Genomic DNA, 24,649 nt, shown 5'->3' on the forward strand with positions numbered 1-24,649 from the left:
TAAAAATGTCCTCTCTGTTTCTTTCCATGCCAACAGTACTCCCACAAATATGGTGAATGTTCCTAAAACCTACCAGACTTTCTGTAGAAAGTACGTCAAGCAGTAATCCCACAAATGTGGCAAAGTTTGGCACACATATGTCCAAGTACAGCAGCATCATGACAGGCAGCAGAGTGGTTATGGCAGGCAGAATAAACTTGATTTACTGGAAAAAGACTAAAACTACAAAGACTGTACTGAGGCTTGAGTGTGTTGAGTGTAACTTCAGATTTAAGAGAATGCAGGCTGTTAAGAAATGAAGCATTTTGAACAGGAAGGAAAAAAGAAAAAGCATGTGTCCCTTTCTAACCTTTATCTTTTATTTTATTATGAAAACAACAAAACACTGATATTATGATCATTTGATAACTTCATCTGATTGAAGTTGGTCTTTTGGGAAGAAATAAAACTCCCTTTGGAAAATTTTTGCTTCAAAAACCAATCAACCAACCAAAATGCACTCTGTTTCTAGTAAAGCATAAATATTACTTGGATTGGGAGCCAGACAGTGTGAGGATGCTAATTTTTAAAACATTCTTCTGCCTTGTAGTATCCTGAACTTTCTCCACATACTTCCTATGTTTTGCTTTTGGTTTCTGACACAAGGTCTCACTATGCAGCTCAAGCTAACCTTGAACTCATGGCAATCCTCCTGCATCCTCCTGCCAAATGTTAGGAATACAGGCAAGCCCCACAATACCCACATTCTTTTGCTTTCTTATTAGGTTGTTCTTTAGAGCACTTTTATTTTTCATAACAGTACAGAGTTCCCATAGTTTGAGAACAACATCCTGAAACACAGTAAAACATCTGTTTCAATGAAGAACTACACTGATAGCCTCACAACCCTATGTTCATCATTGATATAAGGTTTTACTCTTGGCATTTTAAATTCTGAGTTTTGCCTCTTACACACTTTCCCCCACCAAAATTGTTCAATTTCTAAAGATTATCTCTTCCTTACTCTTTCCTCCCACAAAGACTTGCCTTTCCAACATTGCCTTGAGTTCCATTCAAACATGTAAGTCCCTTCTTTATAGTCTGTTCTGATCTATCAGTATTCTTTCAGAATTTTTATTAGCAATTTAAGTCAATATTAAAACTGGTCACTAGCTCCCCTTTCCCATTAATTTTTCCAAGATCATCTTTTTGCTTTTAGTGTTTGAGTCTGAACTCATTAACTGGGGAATGCTAGGCAAGTGCACTACCATTGAGCTGTACCCCTAACTCTACCAGATCACTCTTACTCTCCACCAGGCTTGTACAGGGGACTGAATGACAGCTAACTAGGATTTTTGTAGTATTTTTTGATTTACAGATAAATTCAAGTTGGCACATTCTCTGTATTTTATTTTACAGAAGCCTATGTATAATTTTATTTGTTCTTACTGTATACTGGAAGATCTGTCAACAGGGAGATTTAGATTAATGAATTTGCCATTACTTCAGTTATCCAATCTTTTAATATTTTTGTAAGTATTTTGTTTGTTTTTCCTGGATGAAGAACTGTTACATTTTTAATAAAATGGGATATGTCTGACCTACTGCAGTGTTATAATGTAATATTGAAACTGGCTAATTCTGTGTTTCCTTGATAATAATACCTAACTGGAGAAATAAGCACTGGTCATTACCATGGTGATGGAAAGCGTCATACAACATGTCCCTATTCTCTTACTCAGTGGCTACTCTGTAATGAGAGTAAGGCAAGGTGATTTGAGCTAGCATTTTGATCTCTCCTTTTCAAGGCTGATTATTTTCTGCTTAGGTCTTGCTTACAAGGGAACATAGATTATTTGTTAATATAGCATTAAATTCTTCCTAAACACATTGTACTCCTACCATGACATTTAAATAATTCGTAAGTCATGTGGCATGTAATCAGTGAAAGCAACAGTAGAAAAAAAAGTTAATTAAAATACAGAATAATACAAAAAGTCTTTTATGTAGAAGGAGCTACCTGTTTTTGTTTAGGTTTTCCACTAGGAAAATTATTTTTACTTAAGGAGCAAAGTTGAGACAAATATTCTATCAAATATTCTACTTGAGAGTATTTGCTTAATCACCTATATCAATTTTGGATTTTTTGAATTTTGCTTATCAGAAGAGTCATGTGAGGGGCTGGGGGTTTAGCTCAGCGGCATAAGCACCTGCCTTGCAAGCAGGCGGTCATGAGTTCAATCCCTGGTAGCGATAAAAATGAAAAAGACAAAAAAAAAAAAAAAAAAAGAGTCATGTGAAAAACTTAATGACCATAATATTAAAAATAAAATATAGTAGGAAGTTACTGTTTTCTTAAATATAAATATCCTTCACAAATACGTTTATACTTAACAGTTACTAAATTGGAATATTGATTTTATTAAAGGTGTTTCTCTACATTGGTGAACCTTAATATCTTTAGTTTTGGGTGGGCACAACAGCAGTTTGTAGAGATTACTACACTAATTTTATTTTATGTCAGAGTTACAGTTCATTAAAGGAACTTTAGAGCTACTCAGTTTCCATCAGTTAAATACTGTGTAATCTTAGGTAAATAAACTTGCCTCTCTCAGCTTTTGTATTTTCATCTAAAATATATAAATAATTTAATCACACATGGCTACCATAAGAGAAGTTTTGAAATGTTTAATTAGTATTTGTAAAGTACTTTGAAATATTAGAATGAAAAGATTTCATGCAAATTATTAGTCATTATAACTGGGCCTAGTCTATATTACAATGCTAAGCACCAATGCGAAAGTATTCATCATGGCAGCTTACAAAATTCACAGTTCTCCAACAGTTTTTTTCTTCTCATTATAAAAATCAAAGAGAAAAAAAAGAAAAAAAAAATAAAAGAGAACTAAAGGTATAGTTCAGTGGTAGGATACTTGCCTATTAACAGCAAGACCCTGGGGTGGGTTTTATCCCCAGTACCACCCTACCCCATACACATGCAAATTAATAAAAGCTACCTATACACTTGCAGTACATAAAAATATGTACCCTTTCTAACAAATACTATTATGTTATTATAAATACATTTTCTCTTCATATTTTAATATGTATTATTCCCTTCATGTATTAAGAATGTTTAGCTCTTCTTAGCTAGGGATTTAGCACATGCTTGTAATTCCAGCACTTGCAAGGCTGAGCCAGGAAGACTGCTGCAAGTTCAAGGTCATTTTGCCTGATATAATAAATTTAAGGAGATCCTGAGACTCTATCCCAAAAAAAATTATGTTTAGCTCTGTTATGGATTAAAAACTGATGGTCAACTTCACACCAGCTGAATTAAATCAGCATGATGCTAGCATAGATGTTGCACCTGAGGAAAGCTGCCAGCATAAATAGAGACGTGGAGAAGAAGTGAGGCATTGAGGTGTTATGGGTTTTCCTACGTATTGCTGTTTGAGCCATTGGTTCTCCTGGAGGAACTCATCATGACTAGCTCCCTCAGTCTAAGTTTGACCATTATCATTGGAGGAGCTCGGGATCTTGTTGGTGAGAGTGGCTGTGGTTTGCTTTGGGGGAGCTCTGGTTCTTACATCGAGCCTCCCTTCCTGGCTCTGGAGTGGAAGACATGTGCCACTTAATCTCTAAGACAAACTCCTTATACTGGCTTTCTGGCATGTACTTGACTGTGCTTGTTGGAGGAGGAGCTCGGTACCTCCCGTGTCGCTGAGAATGGCTGTAGTGATTTTCAGGACAGCCCTGGTCTTATTTTGAGTGTGACTTCTCAGTTCCAGTATAGAACCCTCAACCTACCAGCACAGCTTCTTCACCCCAATGGCATAGACTTTCTAGCTTCTACCACTGACCTTTGGGCCTTCCCAGCACTGATCCATAAAAAGAGACTGGTGTGAGTCCTTGTCGTGGGCTCTAGACCTCCAGTTAGACTCGGGGGAGGTGCTGTCATGGGCTCTAGGTCTTCATCTGGACTCATGTAGGACATTGCTGTGGGGATTCAGACTCTTAGCTGAATATTCTATGTCCTTAGTGTTGTGGACAGATTTCCTTTACTTACTTGTGTTAACTCTGGGTGACCATCATAAAATAGTATTACAAATTCTGTGTCCTGATTCTAGTAGTTCTCCTTTCAACCCTTGACTACAACAAGCCCTTCCTGTCACATTTTTATATAACAGTGAGTTATGAGTTGATTTTTAGTAAAAAATCCCCTGAACCTTTTTTCTTAACAATTCTTAGAACTTGAAACTTATCTAATTTACAAAACACTAATGATAATTTTAAAATTTATGATAGTCATGAACATTGTTTTACTAAAAAGCCAACACAACAGCATTTCATTCTGTCAACATTTACTGAGGGCCTGTAACTCCCAAGAAATGGCTTTTGGCAATGCCAGATTATTAGAAGTAGCATCTGATGATAAAGCAAAAAATACCCAGTATTGTGGCTGCTATATATAATGTCATCCAAAGGTTCACTGTATTGAGGCCTTGGTTGCCTTCTGGCAAGCTAGATTCTAAATTCATCACTGAGTTAATCCATTGTGAGTTCATACTTTGACGGCATTCTTGGGAGGTGAAAAAAGCAGGTGGTACTTAGTTGAATGGAGTATATCAGAGAGGTATGACTTTGGAGACTATATCTGGTTCTTCATCCCTCTCTGGGGCACTCTGACTTTCTACTTTTTAATTATCATAAGGTAAGCAGCTTTTGTCATGCCCTTCTGCTTTTGCTTCCTATTTTCAGGCTTAACACGCCCAGTATTTCTACAAGGCCTGATGACATATGATTAAGAACAATCTTGAGCTTCCTTTGTAAAACTGTGACGTCTTTTCCTTGAAGGCTTTTGGATTTTAGAATGAATCTGTATTTAAGGTGGCCTCAATTAAGGTGTAATTAATCTGTAATTAAGGTAGCTAATTAAAAGCTAAGGTCAGGAATAGACTGTCAATTTTCAAACTGTATTCTTAGAGAAAACAATTAAGTTTAAGTGGATTCAAGTTTTCAAATGTTTGTCCTCAGCACTTTGAACAGTTATCCTATTGTTACTGTTCTTTCTACCCATCTGAGTCCTACCCTTCCTTCTGGGTCCAGGTTAATACTTTACCCATAGATCCTCCAATGAATTTTAGTCATCTTGAATTATATTGCATTTTATCAACTTAGAATTCCTACGTAACTTAACTGCTTGTTTAACTCATTTGCTCATTTGCTATCTATAGTATACGATTGTTTTTCTTTTCTTTGCAGTAATAGGGATTGAACCTGTATCTTTTCACTCAGCTATATTCCCAGCCATTTTTAACTTTTGAGACAGGGTCTTCTAAAGTCAACAAGTTGCCCAGACCGAGTATGAACAGCTTCCCAAGGTATTGAAATTAGTGGCCACCACACCCAGCTGTACTGTAATGTTTTACTTTTTATCTTTGTCTTTCTGAGACAATGTCTCAAGTTGTACTCAGGCTGGCCTTGAACACACTTTGTAGCCAAGGATAGCCTTAAACTCACCATGACCCACCAAAAACTGGGATTACAGGCATGCACCACCATGCCTGGCTGTCATATTTTAAATGTTATCATTTTATTTGTATAGAGTCATGTGCCATATAACAACAGTTCCTAATAGGATGGTCTAAGATTACTGCTTAGAAGCATACTCTAACATTTGGACAATGACAAAACTGTCTAACAATGCATTTCTTAGCTTTTACCCCTATCATTAAAACACACATGACTGTATTGACCTCAGTTACTCATCTGAACTATAGGTGTCAATGGCCCAGGAGTTTTACTTATATGCCATTACAATGCAAATTCTTTACTGTTATGAAAAAGAAAGCATATAAAAATTCTTTGAAATTTCTCAAAAATTAAACATGTCACCTGAATCCCCTGATGCATAACTATAAACTCAGCTACCAGGGAGGCTAAAGCAGGATTACAAATTCAGAGATACTCATCTCAAAATGCAATTTAAAAAGGAATGGGATGTACTTCACACATTGCAGACCCCTTGTTTTCAATACTGGGGAAAAAGACAAAAAGCAAACATGTCAAATAATGAAATGTGACCAACTTCAAATTGTTCTCAAGTTTGAAAGATACAAGATGTCAATATTATCTCATTAAGTATAAATCACTTAGATAATCCTAACAAACTTTCCATGTGTTTAAAGCAGAAAACTATTTTAAGATATTTTAAACATTTCTATTGTATGTGTTACAATTATGGAGCCATGTTCATAGTTGGGTTCCTTTTAAACTTATTTTTACTGTCTATAAATTTATCTTAAATCAGACATAAGTAGTGTTCAACACCCTTTTGTTGTGCTTTAGAGAAATGTTCTTTTAAAAAATTTTGAGACTACTGGGTTATAGTTCAGTGCCAAGTGCTTGCCTAGAATGTGTGAGTCCCAGGGTTCAATACTCAATACTGAAAGGGGAAAAAAAAGATAAAAAAAATAAAAAATTTAAAAACTCTGCAAATTTGGCCTTAATATTGTATTTTTATATCACTCTGAAAAGTCTAAGCCCTACATTTTTAATATATGATTTAAAAACACCGTGCAACTGCCCAATGAATAAAAAGGTAATAATAAATTTGAAAGTTAATTGGTAGTAATGGTTAAAGATATTTAGAATATGAAGTACAGCTTCAATTACCATTTCTGTGATTTATTCAAAATAGGTATCTATAAAATTTTAAGTGTTTTAAATTATAGGGAGATCATACTTCTGTGAGTTGCTATTAAAATATTTAGCATAGAAAATAAATGTTTGAATCATTTTTGCCTTCCTTATTATTCTAAAAGTACCCAACAAGGTACTTTTAGATAGACAGTAGTTTCTACTCCCAACCCTTATTATAAATAAAATGTGGCCAAAGGTACTACTTGCTCCCTGTCTTAATCTGTCTGTGCAGCTGTAAAAAAAATAATACAGTCAGACTACATGACTCTTAAATAATAGAAATTTTTCATAGTTCTAAGGATCAGATATCCAAAATGTAGGTGTTGGCAGGATTGATGACTGATAAAAGCTGTTCTCTGCTTCCAAGATGGTATCTTGATGCTACATCTTCCTCACATGGCAGACCAGAAGACAGAGAACTTGTACTCTCAAGCCCTTTTTTTTTTTTTTGTACTGGGGATTGAACTCATGACCTCATGCTTGCCAGGCAGGCTCTTGTGCTGCTAAGCTAAATCCTCATCCCTCTCGGGCCATTTGTAAGGCCCTGACCCCATCCATGAGGGATTTGTTTTCTTAACTAAGGGCTCCTTTATTCCCCTGATAAAGGTCTCATTTCTTAATAGCATCACATTGGCCAGTAAGTCTCAACACTTTTGGGTAACATTCAGACCACAGTATTTCTTAAATAGCATGTTTATAATTTATGGAACAATATAAAAGAGTAAATCTTACCTACTTATAAACTCCACTTAAACAAATTTGTTAATACTAACAGGATAAATACTTTTTCCATCTCAGTAGTGTTATTTAAATTTTCTTAAAGTAAAATTTTCAAGTAAAATTTATATTAAATTTCAAGTTGTACAGATTTGATGGTTAAATTACACATGTAATCTACTAATCATGCCCAAGATTAGAGCAAATTGTACCAACAAACATTTCTGATTAAAAAGTATGTTACAAAACTTCATCTTGATGTCCTAAATAGAATAATGGTTGAATAAAAGCTACAGAATAAAATTTATTTCTAAACAAAGATAAACAAAAACATTATTTAAAGCATGGATGTCCAATCTTTTGTTTGCTTGGGGCACAATGAGAAAATATAGTGGTACCTTGATTCATTAATTTAATTTGTTTTATGATTTCAGAAAAATGGCCACATTTGTGTTTGTGTGGGAAAGGTGGCCATGGTCATGTTTGTCATCAAGGTAGAGTCTGTGAACAAACACTAAAGTTTGCCAAATACTTCTATTTGCAAGACAAACTGCAAACTCGCCTTAGACAGTTAATATTTATAAATAACAAAATTTCCTTTCTAAAAAATACTTTAAACTATTAAATTACTTTACAACATAATACAAGCCCAAGCTTAATAATAAAAAGAACACATCTGTTTAATAATAGTAACACCTGTCTACATACACAAACACATGTATTGGTAATTTGAAATATTATTTTTGGCTGTTACAGCATTTTACTTGCCATGTTGTAGAAATGCATGTAACATCTCCTGCCTGTGGGTTTTGATTTGACTAGACTGTGGCAGGTGCACAAGGCAGAGTTACCCATTGCACTGTGACCCTCCTCCTCACAGCACTGCATTGCTGACTATGCAGCACTGAGCAATTTGTGAGGAAAAACATTGCTAAAAATCATATAATAATGTTGAAAGTTTACAATCCTGTGGGAATACATTATTAACTATCGATGGAGGTATATAGCTTGCGGATTATGGGTTGGACATGCTTTTGTTAAAGTATTCTCTAAGAGAAATCTAAATGTAACTAATGTCAGTCATCAACCACTGAATCAGAAAAAAGACTATTATAAAATAAAATTTATATACACTTTCCAGCGGAAATTTTAAGAGTGTGCATTTAGACACATATAATCTGTTCACTGTTGGATATTTATCTTCTCAATTTCTGTAGACAATGAAATCTACTGTTTTTGTTTAATAGGCACATACAGTCTCATTTTTTTTTTTTTTTTTTTTTTTTTGAGACAGACAGAATGGGGCTTGAAATGTCGCCCAGGCTTCTCTGAACACCTGGCCTCAAGTAGTCCTTCAGCTTTAGCCTCCCCAACAGCTTGGGTTTTCCGGCACATACCACAGCACCTGTTTGGTGTCATTCTACAGTACTGAGGACCTGAGCTAGGCGTACCAGTGCAAGCCTGTAATCATAACATTCAGGGTAGTGAGTTTGAGGCCAGAAGTTCAGCTCTTATCAACAGGAAAACAGCGGCCCTGAGTCATACACCTAATTCCTAAATGAGGTATGTCCACAAAGGACAACAGATAATCAATAACCAAGACAGTCCAAAAGAGCAGAACCAAAGATTGCATGAGCCAAACTAAGCCCCTCCTCCTTTAAAAATTCTATATATAACCAAGGACTACCGGGCTAGCTAAAAGATTTACTGTATTTTCCAGGGTAAGGTGTGGTCCTGGCAAGCACTATGGTGGGTTCTTGAAAAAAACAGCTGCAATGATGAACACCAAAGAAACACCCTTACTGAGATTTGGTGTCCAGATACTGGAATATAGCAACATGAGAAAAGGAGGGAGGTGGGACCCCATGACCCAGCAAGGATCTGAAATGAGAACTGAACCCCATGGACAGAATGAAGAAAGAGACTTCAATGCAGAATGAGGAAGTGGCAAGCAGCACTTTCTTCCTGAGCCCTGATTTATTGCTTGGGAGGGGTGGTTTGAACTTGCAGATGCTTGGTGACCACTGGTGACTCAGAGGCCTCCAGAGAGAAATGCAGTGGAATGGAGCAGTGCACAGAGTGGACTGCAATGGCTGCTCAGTTATTCAGGTTTAGATGCACCACGAGAGGGCAACTAGCCCATAGCCATCTTTTTTTTTTTTTTTTTTTTTTTTAAGGAGAAAAAGAAAAAACAGAAAAAGGGTACAAGTAATACAAAATTTAAAAAATAAACAGTAAGAAATCACTAGTTAATAGATTACATATTCTCATCTTAGAAATAGTTGTTCACGTTACAAAATTGAAGCATATAAAGTGGATTTTCAAACAGTGAGAGTGCAAACAGTTTTGTTCAATGATTCAAAAAAACTCAGTAATATGGTTATCTATCATACACATTGAAACATATATGCAGTTATAACCTTTAGAGCACTTTCTTTTCTTTTCTTTTGTACAATGACAATTAAACATTTTTGGTTTTATTACTCCCACAGTTCTTATTACTTTTTTTGAAGAGAGTAAAACCAAATGTGACATATCAGAACAGAGTCAGTCAAATCAAAAGGATGGACATAATAGATAATGTAAAAACAAAATACAAGGTGATCAACAATGGTTATATACTGCCTCTTGCTATTTTAAGAAGAATTGCCAGTTATAATAAAATTGAACAAAACAGTAAAGAATAAAACCAAAGCATTGGAGACATTACAGGACTTTAAAAGAAGATAATAGTCAACCGGAATGGGCGTCATAATGAATCTTATCATCTTCACAGTTTTGCCTATACTTTCGAACTTGGTACTATCAAGCAAAGCAGAATAGGGGAAAATGAGTCAAAACAAGATGGTAAGGGCAATACAGGATTTCAAATCAAGTTAATAGGAAATCAAAGTAAGTTACTATAATGTATCCTGCTATTTTTTATTTATTTTTCCCTTAATTAAAAAGATAAAAAGAAAAAAGTAAATAATTTTAAAAAGGGGGATTGAGATAAAAGAGGGCATAACAACAGAACAGTGCAGGTCAAAACATATTTAAGCAAAATAGTGTTTCACCAGAAGATATCCTCACATAAAAATAGTTACCATAGTGTCTCTTTCCTTGAAATCTTTGAGTATAACTTCATATACTGTAGCATCAAACATATCAAGACACTATAAAACCATTCAAGAGAATGACGTTATTACAGGGTATTTAGAACCAATTAACAGAAAATGAACAATGGTTTCTGTATAATCTCCTTGTCTATAAAAGTTTTTACTTATATTATCATATATAATAAAATCCACTAAGATACAACCTTTTAAGACCGATGGAGACAGAAGAATGTTTTGATGGGACTTCAAAACAAGATGATACTAAATCAGCACTAGCTATTATGATGTCTTGTTTTCTCCAAAATAGCTGTTCCTACCATCCAATCTTCTCTGCCTCATTTCTGTTGAGCTCTTTTTCTGTCGTTCGTTGTCAGTTTGTCTTCTTTATTTCTCTTTCTGCTCCATTCATTGTGGCCTCTTTGCCACTATTTCTGGAATCTTGGTATTTTCCATAGCCATCTTAAGGAAAGACCAACTGAGCTTGGATGTCAAAGCAGCTATGGTCTGGTTCTATGTGTCAGGGTGAGGAACAGAGATCATATCAGCAGGATATCAAGCAGCTAAGATAAAGCTGGCAGGAGTTACACAGAGTGTTACAGCCTAAGCAAGACAGCCTCACAGACAGAAACCAACCTAAACTTCAGTGGAACTAAAGGTCTAGGCTTGCTGGGGTTATCCACATACCACCAGCTTCCCACATATCTGCCAGCTGGCCTGCTGGGACTAATTAACTTGGAGCTGGGTTCTGCTTGTCCACTCTGTCTACTAGCACCAGCAGACAAATGCCCTGAAGTGGACGTTTTTTGTTTTTTGGGTTTTTTTTTCTCCTTGTTTGTTCTTGTTTTTATGAGAGTATGAACAGTTTCTAGTTTTTTGTTGGTGGTGTTCTGTTTTGTTATTTCTTTTCTTTCTGTCCTGTGTTCTTTACCAGCTTCCCACAGTTCACATAATCTTTCTTTGTCCTCCAGCATTGTTTCTAATCTCTTCTTCTTTTTGTCTATTTCCCAACGACACCCCTTTTAAATTTTCTCTGAGAGTAAAATCATCACATTGAGGACTTATTTACTGTATACAATTTTCTGCTTAATTTTATAACGACAAATATAGTTCATATAGTTAAAAATGTCAAATTAAGTTTGCTCAGTTTGTCATTTGCTAGGCTGTGTTTGATGCTATTGTTATTGCTGATTGTACTAATGTAGCCAAGGTGATATAATTGTTCTCATAAGTTCTTCTTTCTGGTATGCTAAGAATGAGATTGCCTAAGTGTTGTAGAAGGTGGTTGCAAAGAGAACAATTACATACAGAACTCAGAATTTATAGTATTATTTTATCATGGTCACCCAGAGTTAAGTACAAGAAAGTGCAGAAAATATGTCCACAACACTAAAGACTTAGAAAATCCAGCAGAGAGCCTGGATACTACAGTAATGTTCTGCATGAGTCCAGATGAAGACCTAGAGCCCACGGCCATGCCTCCCACGAGTCCAACTTGGGGCCTGGAGCCTGCAACAATGACTCATGCAAGTCTGTTTGACAGATCTGCACTAAGAAGACCCAAAGGTCACTGTGGAAGCTACAAAGACTATGCCAGCAGGATGAAGGATCTGTGCTAGTGGGTTGAGGGTTCTACAGTGAAGCCAAGAAGCGATGCTCAAAATAAGGACCAGGGCTCCCACCAAAAGTACCAAAGTCATCCTCAGCAATAATGAGGTCCTGAGCTCCTCCAAGGATGAGAACAATTTCAAGTACGTATCAGGAAGCCAGGATGACAACTTGTTCTGGAGATTAAACAGCATACATCTTCCCCTCCAGAGCCAGAAAGTGATGCTCAGAATAAGAACCAGAGCTCCTCCAAAGTGAACTACAGCCATCCTCAACAACGTCCCGAACTCTTCTGATGAAAATGGCCAAGCTCATATTGGGGAAGCTAACCACGACAAGCTCCTCCAGGAATACCAACTGCTCCAAACAACATTTAAAAGAAACCATAATGCCACGCTTTTCATCTTTCTGTTTCCTTTTATGCTGGCAACAGTTCTTAGGTGGTACACTCAGCACAATGCTGATTTAATTCAGCTGATGTTAAGTTGACCACCAGTTTTTAATTCCATAAGAGTAACAGTCATATAAATACTATATGCCAGTTTCAAAGAACCAGGGGCTGGGTCAAATAGGCAGCAACTTTTCTTCTCCAATAAATTGAAGAGGTAGGGTCTTGCAATAGACTCAAAACCCAAAAGCCAGCTACACCTGGTAGACACCTCTTTTTAAGTAGTTATTTCCTAAGAGTTCTCAGTACTAACAATAAAGCTACTTGCCATATGCAATTAACAAGCATCAACTCAGGAATTAAACTTAAAAAAAAAATGAGATGACACTGAGGTAAGATGCAACCCCAGGCCTCCAGCTCACAAAATGCAAACAAAGGGAGCAATGAAGTGGAAAGACTTGACAGTCACCCAGCTGGACTCTGTGAAGTGGTAACAGGAGAAGTAGCAAAGCAGATGAACAAGGCTCTAGAAAATAAAATCAAATGAGAAATACTTTCTCATAACTACAAGATTGGTGACCATAATGAAAGATGTGCTTAGGACTCTAGAGCAGATACAGATTTTTAAAAAAATATATAGGAGTTTAGAAAAACGATGGAAACCATAAAACCCCAACATAGAAAGAAATAAAATTCATGAAACATATCCAGGAGATTACAAATTCCATTGAAAGTATATGCAGCAGAATGAGCTAATGTGAAGGCAGAATATCAGACATACAAGACAGGACTGCAGTTAGTGATCACAGAAAAAAAGGTTTCTTAAAAATACCAAGAGACCATAAAAAATCAACCCAAGAGTTGCTAGATTATGCAGGCTGGGAATATAGCTCAAGGGCTCAAGGGCTCAGTGCCTGCTTGGCAAGTACAAGGTCCTGAGTTTGATTCTTGGTACGAAAAAACAAAACAAAAATACAGTTGCTACATTATACAAAGGAGAATAATGTAAGATTGATCATAGTCAATGAAAAAGCAGGAGGTAGTATAAATAACATTAAAAAAAAACTGAGGCCAGCATGGGCTACATAGTAAGTTTAAGGCTGGCTTGAACTATATAGGGAGACCTTTTTGCAAAGCAAAGCAAATCAAAGCAAAGCAAAACAAACCGTTTTGTTTTTTGTTTTTTTGGAGTCTCTATGTAGTCCAGGCTGGTCTTGAACTTGCTATGTAGATCAGCCTTGCCTTGAACTCATAATCCTCTGCCTCAGCTACTCAAATGCTATAAGTATAGCTGTGTGTACTACTTTTTAAAAAATAAAAATCATTTGATCACTTACGTGTACAATGTGATACTAAATTCAAAATGTTAAATTTCAGAGAAAAACGGTAAATATTCTCTTACTATTGATGGTACTGGTGATTGACTCCAGTACTTCACACATACTAAGCTCATTTTCTACCACTTAGCTACATCCCAATGTATTTTCTAATAGCTGTATTGTATTTTTAAAGTTCTATTTTATATTGTATTATTTAAAAATGCTTTATTTCATCTAACTTATATCAATAATTTTGAACATTTCTTTTCCACTATATCCTCTTTTCCTATGTTAAACATGTCAAGAATACTGCACAGTTGACATGAACAAGGCCTGTTGTAGTCAGGGGTTACAAGAACAATTACATACAGGACACAGAATTGATAGTATTATTTTATAACAGTCATCCAAGAGTTAAACACAAGTAGTTCAGGAAAACTGTCCACACACTAAGACCCAAGGAATCCAGCTGAGGGCTTGAATCTCACGGCAATGTCTTCATGAGTCCAGCTAAAACGTAGAGCCCATCACAATGTCCTCCACAAGTCCAACTGGTGGCCTAGAGCTCATGACAATGATTCACGCAAGTGTTTCACAGATCTGCATTGGCAAGGCTCAAAGGTCAGCAGTGGAAGCTAGAAATTCTATGCCAATGAGGTGAAGGATCTGTGCTAGGAGGTTGAAGGTTCTGCACTGGAGCCAAGAAGTGACACTCAAAATAAGGACCACGGCTTCCCCAAAAAGTACCACAGCCATCTTAAAAGACAACAAAATCCACAAGCTTCTCCTAGAGATTGAATAGTACACATCTTCCCCTCCAAAGCCAGGAAGTGATGCTCAAAAGTAAGGATCAAAGCTCCCCCAAAGTAAACTACAGCCATTCTCAGCAACAACTTCCCAAGCTCCTTCAAAGGTAACAGTCCAGAACATATCAGGGAAGCCAGCATGACAAGCTCCTCCAGGAGAATCAACAGCTCCAAACACCACCACCACTTAGGAAAATCCACAAAGCTACATTCTTCAGTTCTTTTGTTTGCAACAATCCTCAGGTGAGGCCCCGACTCAGCACCACACTGATTTAGTTCAGCTGGTGTTAAGCTAACTAGAAGCTTTTAATCCACCACAGTATATTCCATGTTTGGTTTTGCTAGCAAGAAAACATCTAAATAAGGTATACAAAGGTCCTATTCAATATCTGAGTGTTGCTTTTCTCTCACACTGACTGATTTAGAAGCAATGTGGTGTAGTCTTTTCTGTACATTTTTTAAAAAATAAAGAATAAATGTTAAGTGTTTTTAAGTAGCTTTTGTGTTTATTTTGTTTTGTTTCTTGGTTTTCTAAGATGAGTTTTGCTATGTTTTTCAGACTGGCCCTTAATTATGTAGCCCTGGCCGGCTGTAAATTTGTGGTGATCCTCCTACCTCAGCCTCTCAAGTCTTGGGATTACAGGCGTTTGCCATCTTACGTGGCAAATTGCTTTTTCCCAAGCAGATATGACTGGCAATTTTCACTTCTGAATATTTCCAAGAATAATTAAAATTTAACTTAGAAATCTTTATCCAAATCTTTCTAAAAAAATTATTAAGAGACGGGCTCTTTCTGTATTGGCCAAGTTGGCCCCAATACTCCTGCCTCAACTTTCCTAATAGAGGGACTACAGGTATTATATGCATGAGGTTTCACCCATACTTTTCAGAGACAAGTTTTATCTCTTTGATTTTTATTCATTTGGTGCTGGAGGTCTAACTCAGGGACTTGCATATGCAAAGTAAATCCTCAATCACTGAGCTATATCCTTAACCCAGATGTTATGATGTGATTAATACCTTATTTTTCTGCTTGAAAACTATTGATACATATTAAATTCCTAATAACCAAATATTTCACCAATTTGTAATTATCAGTAATAAGAAAATTGATGTATCAGGAGAAAAGTAAAGCCTAGCACCAAACAATCATATCAGTATATTTATATAACAGTTAAAAAGTATAAACAGAAATATTTGTTAGAATTTTTCATTTTCTAGAATCCTAATATGCAAATACATGTTCAAAACTTTCATATAACAATTTGAGATAAACATAAGCTTTAAAATGAACCGTAGGTGGTGGTACAGACTTGTAATCCAGCACTCTGGTAGGCAGAAGGTCTTAAATTCAAGGTCTGCCTGGACAACTTAATAACTCTGTCTCAAAAAAAATATAAAAAGTGAGTGTGTGGGGGAGTGCTGCTTATTATAAATGCTCTGTGTTCAATACATAAAAACACCTACACACATGACTTCAAAACAAAGAATTCCCCAAGAAATATCTTTCCACAAGTCATTGCAAAATTAACTTACTTCAGACCAAAAAAAGTACTAAAAAACATACTGAGCTTAAGTATTTTTAGAAGTGCAAAGGGGAAGAAGTTCAGATGGTTTCCCAAATTACTTAATTATTTGAAAACTAATATATATGTCAATGTTTCACTTGTACTACTAGTTTCTCTTAGTTCATTCACAAAAGTGTTCTATGTTAACATCTATTTGTTTTTTCTTTGTGAGAATCCTTTTTGTTGAGGTGATGTACTCTGAGTAAGTACTCTGAAGATAATACATCATATATTAACTATTGTTAGTGTGTTATTATTTTGTTAAAAAAATGTTTATTTTTTCATAAAAGAAAAAAGTGCAGTATTCTGAGCTTTGCAGGTAATATTCAAATCACAACAATCACCACTGGCATGCTTATATACTAAGCAAAAGTTATGAATTATAAACATTAAATATATAAAATATGTCACCATTTCATATCATGAATGATGACCTGGTTAAAAAAAAAAACTGCATGACTTCTATACTGTCCATGGTACAAAGGCAGACTTGCTATCAAGAATAGCCAAAACTCCAAGGCAAAAAGCTTAGACTACTCTGGGATAGAGAAAAGTTATTTAAGAACCTAAATAGTATGAATGAATAACTGTACAGAGATTTTAAAAATTGGGAAATACAAGAGTAACGAGGTGTTTTAAAGTAACAGCAGAAAATACAGAGATCACTAGTAATGTAATATGCAGCATATAAGGCAAATATATACTGGGCGATTCTAAAAAATTAGTCACTACTCCTTATATTTTAAGAGAACGATGACAGAAATGTAGACAATTGATATAAGAAAGATTCAAAAAGGAATATACACTATTTCTTTTTCTGAGTAATTTAGTGTTTATAAGGCTAAATAGTTTTCAGAATAAAAAATACAGAAATAAATCCAGTATAAATTTAAAAATTCAAAACATGACAAAAGTGATTTTTCTAATTATGGAGAAAAGAATGGGTTATTTATGAATGCTATTGGCATATCTGCCTACCTACTGAGAAGAAAATAAAATTTGATCAAATTATTTTATTCCATATACATAAATGATTAACAAATCAAGTGTAAAGTAATTAGAAAAATCTAAGACACTACATCATACAATCCAAGGATAAGGATTTTTAACACTAACATGGAAATGCAGCAGTTATAAAAGAAGTCAGATACACACCTTTCCACAGCAAAAGATAGTAAATATGAGAGGAAGAAAGCACCATGAAGAGTGGCAATATTCACTACAAATTAAAAAACAGAGTAAAACTACCATAAATAGGCTTTCCAAGAAGAGGTACTATGAGTAAAAAAAAGAAAAAGAAGATAAAGATAAATGTTTCCTTTTTTTGTTTCTTGCAGTGGTGGAGATAAAACCCACTTATATGTGCTAGGCAAATGCTCTTACCACTCGATATGCTACCTTGAAGACACATATTTAAATTTTATCCTGTCTTTTAAAAGTAAACAGCAAATCACTGTCTATATTTAAAAGCATGAGTATTTATAGATATATTTACAATTACGGTCCTTCTATGATTATGTGATCATGCAGAGAAAAAGTTAAGGGATAAACAGTGGTTTGTTGATGTGGGTTATGATCAATGTTAGTGAAACACTATATAAAGGCAGGAGAGCCAAATTAAAAAGGAAATGGGGGTGAGGAGGAAGTGGAACAAAAAAAGAAAATGACCACACTAAAATAGTCACTACAGTATATATATATAAACCTCTTTTATAGAGTTGCATATAAATATTTACATGAAAAACTTCAAGAAGGGAGATGAAGAATTTCCAGAAGGAGTATACAAAGAACTTTTATCAGTATCCTGTTTTGTTTTCAATCTCATAAAATGTAGTCTGAAGTGACCACCGACATGGGAAGCCAAGCACATTTCTTAATATTGTAAAGTTTTTGTGTGCATGTGTGCATGCATATGTGTGAGCACACATATGTTCATGGATGTACATATGTAGTCATATGTGCCTGAACTCCATTATAAAAACAGAGGTCAGTTTATGATTTACTTCAGAGATCAGGAAATTTTCTGTAAAGAACCAGATAATGAATATTTTAGGATGTTTGTGTTATTATATCTCTGCCACAACTATGCAATTCTGCTATTATAGGAAAAAAACAGTAATATACAGACGATGGTTATCTTTGTATGCCAACTTGAAAAGGATACAGAACCCAGATAGTGTATCAACATTAATCTAGGTGTTGGTGTGAAAGTATTTTGTAGTTACGGTTAACATTTACAATTTGTTGACTGTAAATAAAGGAGTTTACTCTCAATTATATGTGGATGACTCTTATTCATTCAGTCTTAGCATAAACTAAGGTTTCTTAGAGAACAAATTCTTATTATTTTGTATTAGTATATGTTTGTGATATGTAATGAGTGTATTCACCAGCAAAGAAATTTCATCTTAAAACTACAGCATCAATTCCTGTATTTCTAGTCTGCCACTCGCCCCTACAAATTTCAAACTTGCCAGCCCCTACAGTTACATTAGACAATTCTTTAAAATAAATCTCTTGATACACAGATAATATACAGTATATAATTTATTCTGTTTCTCTGCAGAACCCTAATACACACAAAATATATAAACTAATGGGTATGACTGTGTTCCGGTAAAAGTATTTACAATAATAGTGCCAAGCCAGATTTGATCTGAGTACCACAGTTTTTTAAGCCCTAGTTTTATCAATAATAAAACTGCTTTTATTAGTCACTCTGTTGCAGACAGTTTGAAAGGCATTTCACACATGGAATGGGAATCCTGCCCCTTAAATTGAGAATTGCTCCAAGCCAGATGAGATACTCTAAAGCAATTAAGAAATGACCTTTCGAGTACTTGTGAGATCTAAACTGAAGCTTTAGTGTGAGAGAGATTTCCCAGCGTGGGTTTCCAGACAGTATTCTTTATTGTGTGTATATGTGTTAGAGAGTGAACTCGGGGGCTTGGTACTGAGCTATACGTCCACTCCAACTCTTACATATTTATAGGTAAGGTCTCCTTAAATTGTCTCAAACTTTTGATTGTCCTGTCCCTGTCTCCTGAGTAGCTGACATTACAGGCACTTGTCACTACACTTTGTTCAGAATGGCATTTCTTTTTCTATGGTTTTATACATTTTTAAACTATTTTCTTTGAAGTTTGAAAGTTGTTTTTTTTTTTAATCGGTACCCGGGATCGAACTCACGACCACCCAATTGCAAGGCAGGTGCTTATGCTGCTGAGCTAAATCCCCAGCCCCTGAAGACTGAATGTTAATTCAGTAGAAGCCAACCTACATTTTTTATATGTACATTTAGTAAATGTGGCACCTTATAAGAAAATTTAATGAGAAAGTAAAAATTTATAAAATCATTAAACAGGGGTTTATTATTTTTAGCATGAAAAGAATTTCTTTCATCAAAATTGTGTAACAAAGGACATTTAGGCAATATATATGTTTTTTATTTGGTAATATATTTTTTAGAAATAGGAGTCCTCAATCTACCCCTGGCATCCTATAAATTTAAACAGCACGTTGGCAAATTAGTTGATGACACCACATTCCCTTCTCTACCGACTAATAAGGTTTCCATGTAAAAAGAAATTGGCGTACATTGCTTTCAACTTAGGGATCTTACTATAAACACTTCTGTCTCTTCTGTCTCTGAAGATATTAAAAAATAATCTATGATTAAAAATGATAGCCAGGCATGGTGGTACATGTCTGTACCCCCAGGGCTTGGGAGAGTGAGGAAGGGGCACTGTGATTTTAAGGCCAGCCTGAATTACATTAAGACACCAACGCTTTCCCCTTCAGAAAATATGATTTGCAAGAATTTAGCATATCCAACATATTTACAAAAGCAAAGAATATTTCTACAATTTCCCTTGTGAGAAAGAAAAAGCTTCTTTGAAAGTTAGATTGTAAAATGATAAAAAGAGAATACAGGGACTCTTGAAATTCAGTATCTGAAACAGAACTTAAACTATGATAAGGTAGAAGAGAAAATAGTTAAATCACAAGACTAAAGGATTATACAATGACGGAGAGATGACAGACAAGTTTTATAAAGTAAGAGGAGGAAACAATAATAGTCAAGAAGATCATAACTTAAAGTAGAAGCCAAATTAAAAAACAGACATGTGAATGTTATTGGCAAGTGGTGAATATAGATTACACAGAAAGGAGTACCACGGTCAGTCACATGATGAAAGTGTAGCAAAGAAAGATCAAGTAGAGGAGCTCTGTACATGAAAGGCAGTCATGGAGGCTAGACTGTTTAGAATAGTTTTGATTTCAAAATTGACTTGTCTGTCAAATCACTTTTGTGATTTTTAATTCAGAAAATATAGTTATGATTTTATCTATTTCTATCCATAATTTCCAGCAAGATGCCTTTAACATAGCAAAATCTCAAGAATTACTTGATAATAATTGCTTGGAAACTAAAAGCAAAGAGCACACTAAAACACACACACATACAATTAACTAGTCTTAAAGAATAGAAACATATTGATGGCCATTACCTATTTACTAGCGTCAATATAAAACTAGAATCCAGAAGCTGTGTTTAACATAGGCACTGTAAATTGGTGCCACACTCACCTCTGACAATATCATTAGGGCTGGGAGGGGATAAAGCCATTATCTTTCAAAATCTGCACCATCCTTGCCAAGTTTGGGGGCTCTGTAGACAAGTTCCCACTCCCAGGTCTGATTGCCATGGCTCAGGAAAATGGTACCATCACAGTCATTCCTCTTGTGTAGAACTAATGTGAAAGGCTGTTTAAGGGACCTATGTAATATTAAGTCCCAGAAAGATGGTATCAGTGGTGGTCTGAACAGGGAATGTAATAGCTAACAAGTATAAAATGCTTATTATGTTCTAAGGACTCATGCATCACTTTACTCAATCCCCTCAACAACCTTATGGGCTTTATATTCTGTAATTAACCGCAACACACAGCAAGCCTACCCAGGTCTACCAAGGGTGAAGAACTGTTCTTATAGAGGGCCAGGAGAAAAAAAAAAACAAAACAGAACAAAAATTGTTCAAAGTAAAGGCAATTTTAGAGGCTGGACTTTAGAGCTAGAATTTGAATCAGTTCTGTGTGGTTCTTTGTTGTGTGTGAGATACCTTTATATAATCACCATTCTATATGGCCCGTGAGGCTGGAAAAAGTATTTTTCTTTAAAAGGCAAATTAATTTCCTCAAAAATAATTATCTGTTCACTTTATCTCATATTGCACACTAAATCTTCATTATATATCCTATAAGATTGGAATTTGTGTCAACTTTAAATCAGACTTTAATTTTTTTAATTTATCATAGTGAAGCACAGTTTGTTACTCTATAAGAGAGTAAAATGGGGAGAATGATAGTCTGTTTCTTTTGGATGAAATGACAAGTATATAAAAAACATCATAGTTCTGGGGAATATAGCTCAGTGGCACAACGCCTGCCTGCCAAGCACAAGGTCTTGAGTTCTATTCCCGATATAAAAAAAAAAAAAGGTTAAAACATTATATTTCACTTATTGGAATGTGGTGAAATTCACATAAATTGTGTTTTTTGTCCCCTCATTCCCTTTTACTTATTAGTACATCTTAATTTACAATGAGAGTTGTTTTCAAAGTTTCATCTAATCATCTACGCCCCAATACCCCTTTTTCTAAAATAAGTGACTTTTTTTCCCCTGCCAAATATGTAGCTATACTATGAAAGGTTAATACCACGATTTTAAAAGATATTTTTAAAGATATGATGGTAGAAGAGCCCCACCACGAGAGCCAATTATCATAGGGAATTACTGGGCAAATAGAGCCCTAGAGGTAGAGGAGAGCTTGCTGTCAAATCACGCAAGGAGGCAGAGGACAGCAAAGAGGCGGCAAGGGGAAAGGCAGTGCTTTACTCATTCAATAAACGTTCACTGCGCCACTAGCCGAGCTCCACAGGGTACGAAAATGAAAGAGGGGCAGTATCTATGCAGAGGGCCTGACAGTTTTGCCCCAGGGACGAGCGCCCGTGGGCGGACACTGGACGGCAGGAGCAACCTCATGACACGGGCGCAGACGGCCAACAAACCAGGGCCAGGCCGCCCGCGCCGGCTCTCTCGCTCCCAGCGCCCGCACACGAGCCGGCTCTGCCGCCAGCAAGGCGGCCGCCCAACCTCAGCCGCTTACCCGTGGCGTCTCGCTGCCTTCCGGGGGCGGCCCGTCAACGGTTGCCGCAGTCAGAGCACCACCCCGCGGCAGGGTATGTCAAGCCAAGCCGCGGCTCTCGGATCCCTGCAGCGCCGCCACTCTCGCGAGAAGTCAAGAAGTCCGTGAAGTTGCGGGGTGGAGGAGAAGAAGGGAGGGGCACTTAACGGTGGCGGCTGGTTCTGCGCCGGATGCGGGAGAGGGACTGGCGCCATTGTGCTTTGCTGCGGACGACTCTGCCTCAGTCAGAGACCTAGAACTCTGAGGAGGAAGGAGACGGAGTGGTCGCTGCGAGCGCATCCCGCCTTGTTTCGTGCCAGCTCGAGAGCAAGGGTAATAAAGGCTGCGGGGCGAGGGCTTCTCCGTCCCGGGGAGTCGGTTGGAGGCCAGGCCGCGGGTGGGGGAGGGGGGAGACACGCAGGGGGGCGGGGGCGAGGCAGCGTCCCCGCCGTGGGGTGGAGGAGCGGGGACGCGGAGCCGTGGCCGGCGACCGGATGCTGCCCTGCTTCGCGGCCGTACCCGGCGTTCGCTGGTGGAGTTTGTGACGGGGCAGATTGTGCACCTTGCTGAAGCGACGTGTGATGGACGAGGGGAAGGGGCTATGGCCCTGCTGTGGCCGGGCGCCCCTTCGGCTGGTGTCCGAGGCTCCTCCCGAGCCTGGAATAGTTGGAGGGGTCGCGAGTGAGGTGGAGAGGAGCACGCAGCTGAACTCCGGGGCTTCTTAGGGCTTGGCCCACCCCGGCTGGAGTGGAAGAGACTTTGTCAGGCCCTTCGGGGGCAAATCGTGGAGATTTAATAGTTAATAGCTCCAGGGCTTGAATGTCGTGACCCATTTGTGGTAAGTCACGCAGTCTTCGAATCGAAATTGGTGACACCACGTATAAAAATCGGACCTGTTGGCGTAAGAAGTAAAAATATGGAAGGCGCGAGTCGTGAAATTCTCCCTCATTTTGGTGAAACTACGTAGGGTAAACACACATCCTGAAATACAATTACTAGTTTATTCCTTTGTACGAAGTATCTGTAGGGAGATAGCTCCGCGAGCAATGAATTCGTCACGACTGCTGCTACATAAATGTGCCAAATAAAATTGAACGTAGTGTTTTTTCTGCCCATTTTTATACGACTTTTTAGATACTTGTTTTCCCCAATGTTTTAAATCTTTCCGTTTCATATTTCCATATTTTACTATTTTTGTACAGCTCGAAGAGGTAAGAACTTAAGAAATTTTGATCCAAGCATCAGAATAACATAAGGAGGTACATAGTGTAACCGGATATGCTCATGAGGTAACAAAAATTTTTTTTGGGAAATGGAGCCAGTATTTTAATTTACAGCTGCTACAGAATTTCTTGAAACAGTTGTAGTGAGTCAGTTGAAATAGTCAGGAGATCCAGGTCAGAGTGGTGTTTTGTTTGTGAGAACAGGGTCTTGCTATGTGAGGCAGACTTCTTTAGCAGGGATCCTCCTGCCTCAGCCACCCAGGTGCTCGATTATGGCCTACAATGCCTGGCTTTTGCCAGTTATTTAACCTTTTTAGATTTCCTCAGAAACACAGCAGTAAATTCCTAGATGTCAAATGAGGTTTAAATTAGATGAAAAAGTGTGTGAAGCAGTCAACAATTCAGAAGATATACTGTGAATTTTAAATGAATACAAACAAATGGAATTGGCTGCTGAAATGTCTAGTTGTTTATAAACAAACATTCTGGTTAATACAACCTTAAAAGTTGACTGCATTTTTTTTTTTGAAGGTAAGAACTTCCTGCAGCTTTAAATAGTGGAATATATAGTCTTGAGTTCTTTTCAGTTTCCCAATGGATTAGATGTTCTTTTATCCAGCCTAGGGTCTTGCTCATGATAAGCACCTACTCTGTCACTAAGCTATGTAATTAATAAATAGCCCTGACCTTGAGTCAGATGTTTTAAGAATTACTACTTACAAGTGATTTTTTTTTTTTCCTGCCATGTTGGCAAGAGGTTTATTGTCCCACATAAAGCAAAAAGACGCTCGGTCTACCTGATGTATCATATTATAAACTTGAGAGCGTAGTCACCTGTTCACTCATGTAGCCAGTATTTAGTAATCTTCATATCCATTGCACACATTTCTTCATCTGGTGAATGTTCAAGAGTTGCCCACATTTTAATGTTCTAGGACAGTAATTTTATAAAGTAAAACATACCAAATGTCAGACATCTTTTGATAGTGTGTAGTTCGTTGTCTGACTACTAGGTTATGGCTTCACAATGGAAGAAAGAGTTTGAGGTCATTAG

At 36.8% G+C, this 24,649-nt stretch overlaps 1 long non-coding RNA gene across 1 annotated transcript in view; it reads right to left on the bottom strand.

Annotated features, from left to right (window-relative positions):
• The window catches only part of LOC134478374 (uncharacterized), a 91,209-nt gene extending 68,751 nt beyond the window's left edge, over window positions 1-22,458 (bottom strand). Inside the window, exon 1 of the long non-coding RNA XR_010051002.1 lies at window positions 22,355-22,458. This is a non-coding gene — a long non-coding RNA (uncharacterized LOC134478374). The remainder of the gene's footprint in view (window positions 1-22,354) is intronic.
• Window positions 22,459-24,649: the final 2,191 nt, after the last annotated feature.

Source organism: Cavia porcellus, unplaced genomic scaffold (genome assembly GCF_034190915.1).
Source record: "Cavia porcellus strain 051 isolate PalLab524CR breed Dunkin Hartley unplaced genomic scaffold, mCavPor4.1 scaffold_12, whole genome shotgun sequence".
NCBI classification, from domain to species: Eukaryota; Metazoa; Chordata; class Mammalia; order Rodentia; family Caviidae; genus Cavia; species Cavia porcellus.